Raw genomic sequence first — 7,427 nt, forward strand, 5'->3', positions numbered from 1 at the left:
AACCAAGAGACCTGTAGAACTAAATGATGGTGATCTTAACCACCAAATCAAGAGAGATAAATATTAGGATTGGAAGATTTAAAATGCGAAATCCTAGAATCCCTGCACCATAATTCAGCATAAAAGACTGGAAAGGTTCTTTCTATTGAAAATGAGCAAAGGGAATTGAATCCAATGCTGTGGCCATAAGACCTAAAACTTCTATGCATATATAGCAACTGAAGGAAATAAGAGACTAAAGGTATCGACAGACGGAACACAATAAAATTGTCCTTTGTCTGATAGAGACAAAGACAGTGACACAAACTATCTGGAAACCTAAAAAAGGTGACCCTTGTGTGAGGAATCAAGAGCTTTTGAAAAAAAGATCCTCTAACTATGTCCTGGAAGAACAAAGTGAATCATATGAGATTCCGCATCCTCAGAAAATAATCTGAATGAAAACAGAAAAATGAAAATATGCATTTATTGTATCTAATGAAAACAAATAATGCTATCACTGACCAAAAAAAGCCAGAATAGTTTGAATAAAACTCCAAAACCCAGTTCCTAAAAATGGAACTGGAAGAAATACCCCAGAAGATTCCAGGTCTGAGCAGCGCTTGAACCCCACGGGTGATCAGCCATGCTTCAACAGTACCCAAAATATATAGGACCGAAACACACTTAAAGAAAGTGTTAGCCTTACTGGAATAAAATCAAAGAAATTTGGACCGAATAGAACCAAATAAATTTCAAAAAAGTCTTAACCTGCCCCTTGCCAGCCAAGCTGGAATACATAGAAACATAGAATTTGACGGTAGATAAGAACCAAAAGGCCCATCAAGTCTACCCATATTACATGTTACTTTTTCCTTAGGATAGCCTTATGCATGTCCCAGGCATTTTTAAATTCCTTTACAGTCTTTGTGTTTACCACCTCAAATGGAAGTTTATTCCATGAATCCACCACCCTTTCTGTAAAAAAATGCTTCCTCAAATTTCTCCTGAATCTACTACCCTCTAACTTTAGATTGTGACCCCTTGTTTTGGCATTTATTTTTTTGTGAAAAATGCTTTCAGCTTCTATTTTATTAAGTCCCTTCATATATTTGAAGGTTTCTATCATGTCACCTCTTTCCCTTCTATCCTCTAAACTATACATATTTAGATCATAGAGTCTTTCTTTGTACGTTTTATATTTTAGACCATGTACCATTTTAGTAGCCCTCCTTTGGACAGCTTCTAGTTTATTTATATCTGTCTGAAGATATGGTCTCCAGAACTGTACACAGTATTCCATATTTGGTCTAACTAATGATCTGTAAAGTGGCATAAGAACCTTGCTATTTCTGCTACTAAAACCTCTTCCAATGCAACCAAGCATTTGACTGGCCTTGCTGGCTGCACTGCAGCATTGTGTGCCAAATTTTAAATCATCTGAAATAATAATTCCCAAATCCCTTTCTTCTTTAATTACAGTCAGTAATGTACCATTGAGACTATAATTGGCCTTTGGGTTTTTGGATCCTGTATGCATAATTTTGCTCTTGGTAATATTAAATTTCAGATCCCATTTATTTGACCAGTCCTCTAGTTTATTAATATCACAGTTCATTTGATCGACTCCTCCTGGAACATCTACCCTGTTACAAATTTTTGTATCATCAGCAAACAAGCAAACCTTCCCCTTAAGCCCACTTCCAATATCACTTATGAACATGTTAAACAAAACAGGCCCAAGAACTGACCCTTGGGGAACACCACTAGCAACTGATGCCTCATTTGAATGTACTCCATTAATTGAAACCCTCTGTCGTCTATCGTTAAGCCAGCATTCTACCCACTTAACAATCTTAGCATCTATTCCAAGGCAATACATTTTGTGAATAATTTTGTTGTGTGGGACGGTGTCAAATGCTTTGCTAAAGTCTAGATATGCAACATCTACGGCTCCTCCCTGGTCTATTATTTTAGTTACATGGTCAAATAAATCAATTAGATTAGTCAGGCATGATCTTCCAGCAGTGAAACCATGCTGTCCTTTGTCTTCTAAGTTGTTTGTCTGAATGAAAGATACAAATCTTTCCTTTAAAAGAGTTTCCATTAATTTCCCTGCAATTGAGGTCAAACTGACTGGCCTATAGTTAGCAGAATCTTCCCTACTACCCTTTTTATGAAGAGGGACTACATTGGCAATTTTCCAGTCTTTTGGAACAACTCCTGTTAGAAGTGACTGATTAAATAAATCAGCTAATGGAGTAGCTATTACGGATCGAAGTTCTTTTAGAACTCTTGGATGAATATTATCTGGACCCACAGCCTTATTAACTTATTTTTGATAAAGCCCATCGCAATTTTAGGGAGCTGATTTCGAACTGAAAAATTTCCAATTAAAAACATGTTACTTGGGAAAGAATTCAGGAATTCGTTCCTTAATAAGAACAACCAAACTAGAATAAGCTAAAAGTTTTAGTCTTAGAACTCAATCTTGAAGCCCAGAGTAACAGTTAAGAATTGAATCCAATTATAAAACAAATAATTGATTATCTTAGAACAAAAGAAATATGGATTTTTAGAAATCACAAAATTCTTCTAGCTAAAACAGCTAAAGACAGATTAAACCTCATTTGCGAAAATATTCAATAAAATGAAGACACAAATGAAATTATTAGCATGATAGTCCAGTTAAAGGACCAGTCAATACAGTGGACTTGCATAACCAATAAATGCAAAACAAGACAAATGCAACAGCACCTAGTCTAGTAAATTTTGTCCCTTTAACAATGCTAAAATAAATCATAATCTGATACTTGATCTTAAAGTAAACAGAAAAAAATGAAGCAATTGCAACATCCAAATAAATCACAGGTCCAAGAAAAGTACCTGAAACTAAATAATTTTCCATAAATAAGATACAACCATCTAAAGGAAAATAAATACTATTTTGCTATTGAAACAATAGCATAATTAGTAGGAGTAGAGATAGCCCCAATAAATTGGAGAACCCTCCAAATTGAATTTAACTGCCGGCAAAGAATATAGTTTAAAACCTTTGAAAGAAAATTCTCAGCCTATTCCATCCATTCCCTAGTATGAGGAATTGGAAAAAAACCCTCTGAAAACACAGAATAAATAAGCAGAAATAGTGTTAGCTAGTCTTGAAAAAGAACTAGTTACCTTAATATCCAAAATAATCAACACCTTTTCAACAAAGAACAAATGTACTTTAATAAAAAAATAAAATAAAAAAAGTAGATTTGTTAGTGTCAATATCTGATGAAGAAAATTCTGAATGAGAAAAAACATCATCAGAGAAGGATAAATCAGTATGTTGTTGGTCATTTGAAACTTCAATAATTAAAAAAAAAGTTTGAAAAAGACCTAAAAAACAGAATTTATGCTTACCTGATAAATTACTTTCTCCAACGGTGTGTCCGGTCCACGGCGTCATCCTTACTTGTGGGATATTCTCTTCCCCAACAGGAAATGGCAAAGAGCCCAGCAAAGCTGGTCATATGATCCCTCCTAGGCTCCGCCTACCCCAGTCATTTGACCGACGTACAGGAGGAAATATGCATAGGAGAAACCATATGATACCGTGGTGACTGTAGTTAGAGAAAATAATTCATCAGACCTGATTAAAAAAACCAGGGCGGGAAGTGGACCGGACACACCGTTGGAGAAAGTAATTTATCAGGTAAGCATAAATTCTGTTTTCTCCAACATAGGTGTGTCCGGTCCACGGCGTCATCCTTACTTGTGGGAACCAATACCAAAGCTTTAGGACACGGATGAAGGGAGGGAGCAAATCAGGTCACCTAAATGGAAGGCACCACAGCTTGCAAAACCTTTCTCCCAAAAATAGCCTCTGAAGAAGCAAAAGTATCAAATTTGTCAAATTTGGCAAAAGTGTGCAGTGAAGACCAAGTCGCTGCCTTACATATCTGGTCAACAGAAGCCTCGTTCTTGAAGGCCCATGTGGAAGCCACAGCCCTAGTGGAGTGAGCTGTGATTCTTTCAGGAGGCTGCCGTCCGGCAGTCTCATAAGCCAAACGGATAATGCTTTTAAGCCAAAAAGAAAGAGGTAGAAGTTGCTTTTTGACCTCTCCTTTTACCAGAATAAACAACAAACAAAGAAGAAGTTTGTCTGAAATCTTTAGTGGCCTCTAAATAGAATTTTAGAGCACGGACTACGTCCAAATTGTGTAACAAACGTTCCTTCTTTGAAACTGGATTCGGGCACAAAGAAGGTACAACTATCTCCTGGTTAATATTCTTGTTGGAAACAACTTTCGGAAGAAAACCAGGCTTAGTACGCAAAACCACCTTATCTGCATGGAACACCAGATAGGGCGGAGAACACTGCAGAGCAGATAACTCAGAAACTCTTCTAGCAGAAGAAATTGCAACCAAAAACAAAACTTTCCAAGATAATAACTTAATATCTACGGAATGTAAGGGTTCAAACGGAACCCCTTGAAGAACTGAAAGAACTAGATTAAGACTCCAGGGAGGAGTCAAAGGTCTGTAAACAGGCTTGATTCTAACCAGAGCCTGAACAAACGCTTGAACGTCTGGCACAGCTGCCAGCCTTTTGTGAAGTAAAACAGATAACGCAGAAATCTGTCCCTTCAGAGAACTTGCAGATAATCCCTTCTCCAAACCCTCTTGTAGAAATTATAAAATCCTAGGAATTTTTATCTTGCTCCATATCTTATGGTAAATTTTTCTAGTTACAGGCTTTCTAGCCTGAATCAGAGTATCTATTACAGAATCTGAAAACCCACGCTTTGATAAAATCAAGCGTTCAATCTCCAAGCAGTCAGTTGGAGAGAAACCAGATTCGGATGTTCGAATGGACCTTGAACAAGAAGGTCCTGTCTCAAAGGTAGCTTCCATGGTGGAGCCGATGACATTCACCAGGTCTGCATACCAAGTCCTGCGTGGCCACGCAGGAGCTATCAAGATCACCGAAGCCCTCTCCTGGTTGGATCCTGGCTACCAGCCTGGGAATGAGAGGAAACGGTGGGAAAACATAAGCTAGGTTGAAGGTCCAAGGTGCTACTAGTGCATCTACTAGAGTCGCCTTGGGATCCCTGGATCTGGACCCGTAACAAGGAACCTTGAAGTTCTGACGAGACGCCATCAGATCCATGTCTGGAATGCCCCATAATTGAGTTATTTGAGCAAAGATTTCCGGGTGGAGTTCCCACTCCCCCGGATGGAATGTCTGACGACTCAGAAAATCCGCTTCCCAATTTTCCACCCCTGGGATGTGGATTGCAGACAAGTGGAAGGAGTGATCCTCCGCCCATTGAATTATCTTGGTCACTTCCTCCATCGCCAGGAAACTCCTTGTTCCCCCCTGATGGTTGATATATGCAACTGTCGTCATGTTGTCTGATTGAAACCTTATGAATTTGGCCTTTGCTAGATGAGGCCAAGCTTTGAGAGCATTGAATATCGCTCTCAGTTCCAGAATGTTTATCGGGAGAAGAGATTCTTCCCGAGACCATAGACCCTGAGCTTTCAGGGGTTCCCAGACCGCGCCCCAGCCCACCAGACTGGCGTCGGTCGTGACAATGACCCACTCTGGTCTGCGGAAGCTCATTCCCTGTGACAGGTTGTCCAGGATTAGCCACCAACGGAGTGAATCTCTGGTCCTTTGATCTACTTGAATCGTCGGAGACAAGTCTGTATAATCCCCATTCCACTGTCTGAGCATGCACAGTTGTAATGGTCTTAGATGAATTCGTGCAAAAGGAACTATGTCCATTGCTGCAACCATCAATCCTATTACTTCCATGCACTGCGCTATGGAAGGACGAAGAACAGAATGAAGAACTTGACAAGAGCTTAGAAGTTTTGATTTTCTGACCTCTGTCAGAAAAATTCTCATTTCTAAGGAGTCTATTATTGTTCCCAAGAAGGGAACTCTTGTTGACGGGGAAAGAGAACTTTTTTCTATGTTTACTTTCCATCCGTGAGATCTGAGAAAGGCTAGGACGATGTCCGTATGAGCCTTTGCTTTTGACAGAGACGACGCTTGAATCAGGATGTCGTCCAAGTACGGTACTACTGCAATGCCCCTTGGTCTTAGGACCGCTAGAAGGGACCCTAGTACCTTTGTGAAAATTCTCGGAGCAGTGGCTAATCCGAAAGGAAGTGCCACAAACTGGTAATGCTTGTCCAGAAAAGCGAACCTTAGGAACTGATGTTCCTTGTGGATAGGAATATGGAGGTACGCATCCTTTAAATCCACCGTGGTCATAAATTGACCTTCCTGGATGGTAGGAAGGATCGTTCGAATGGTTTCCATTTTGAATGATGGAACCCTGAGAAATTTGTTTAGGATCTTGAGATCTAGAATTGGTCTGAACGTTCCCTCTTTTTTGGGGACTATGAACAGGTTGGAGTAAAATCCCATCCCTTGTTCTCTTATTGGAACTGGATGAATTACTCCCATCCTTAACAGGTCTTCTACACAATGTAAGAATGCCTGTCTTTTTGTTTGGTTTGAAGATAATTGAGACCTGTGGAACCTTCCCCTTGGGGGTAGTTCCTTGAACTCCAGGAGATAACCTTGAGAAACTATTTCTAGTGCCCAAGGATCCTGAACATCTCTTGCCCAGGCCTGAGCAAAGAGAGAAAGTCTGCCCCCCACCAGATCCGGTCCCGGATCGGGGGCCATCCCTTCATGCTGTTTTGGTAGCAGTGGCAGGCTTCTTGGCCTGCTTACCCTTGTTCCAGCCTTGCATCGGTCTCCAGGCTGGTTTGGGTTGAGAAGTATTACCCTCTTGCTTAGAGGATGTAGAAGTAGAGGCTGGTCCGTTTCTGCGAAAGGGACGAAAATTAGGCTTATTTCTAGCCTTAAAAGACCTATCCTGAGGAAGGGCGTGGCCCTTTCCTCCGGTGATGTCTGAAATAATCTATTTCAAATCAGGACCAAACAGTGTTTTGCCCTTGAAAGGGATGTTAAGCAATTTTGTCTTGGAAGACACATCCGCTGACCAAGACTTTAGCCAGAGCGCTCTGCGCGCCACGATAGCAAACCCTGAATTTTTCGCCGCTAATCTCGCTAATTGCAAAGCGGCATCTAGAATAAAAGAGTTAGCCAATTTAAGTGCATGAACTCTGTCCATAATTTCCTCATACGAAGATTCCTTATCGAGCGACTTTTCTAGTTCTTCGAACCAGAAACACGCTGCCGTAGTGACAGGAACAATGCATGAAATTGGTTGAAGAAGGTAACCTTGCTGAACAAACATTCTTTTAAGCAAACCCTCTAATTTTTTATCCATAGGATCTTTAAAAGCACAACTATCTTCTATGGGAATAGTAGTGCGTTTGTTTAGAGTAGAGACCGCCCCCTCGACCTTAGGGACTGTCTGCCATAAGTCCTTTCTGGGGTCGACTATAGGAAATAATTTCTTAAATATAGGGGG

Source organism: Bombina bombina, chromosome 8, assembly GCF_027579735.1.
Source record: "Bombina bombina isolate aBomBom1 chromosome 8, aBomBom1.pri, whole genome shotgun sequence".
Taxonomy (NCBI): Eukaryota; Metazoa; Chordata; class Amphibia; order Anura; family Bombinatoridae; genus Bombina; species Bombina bombina.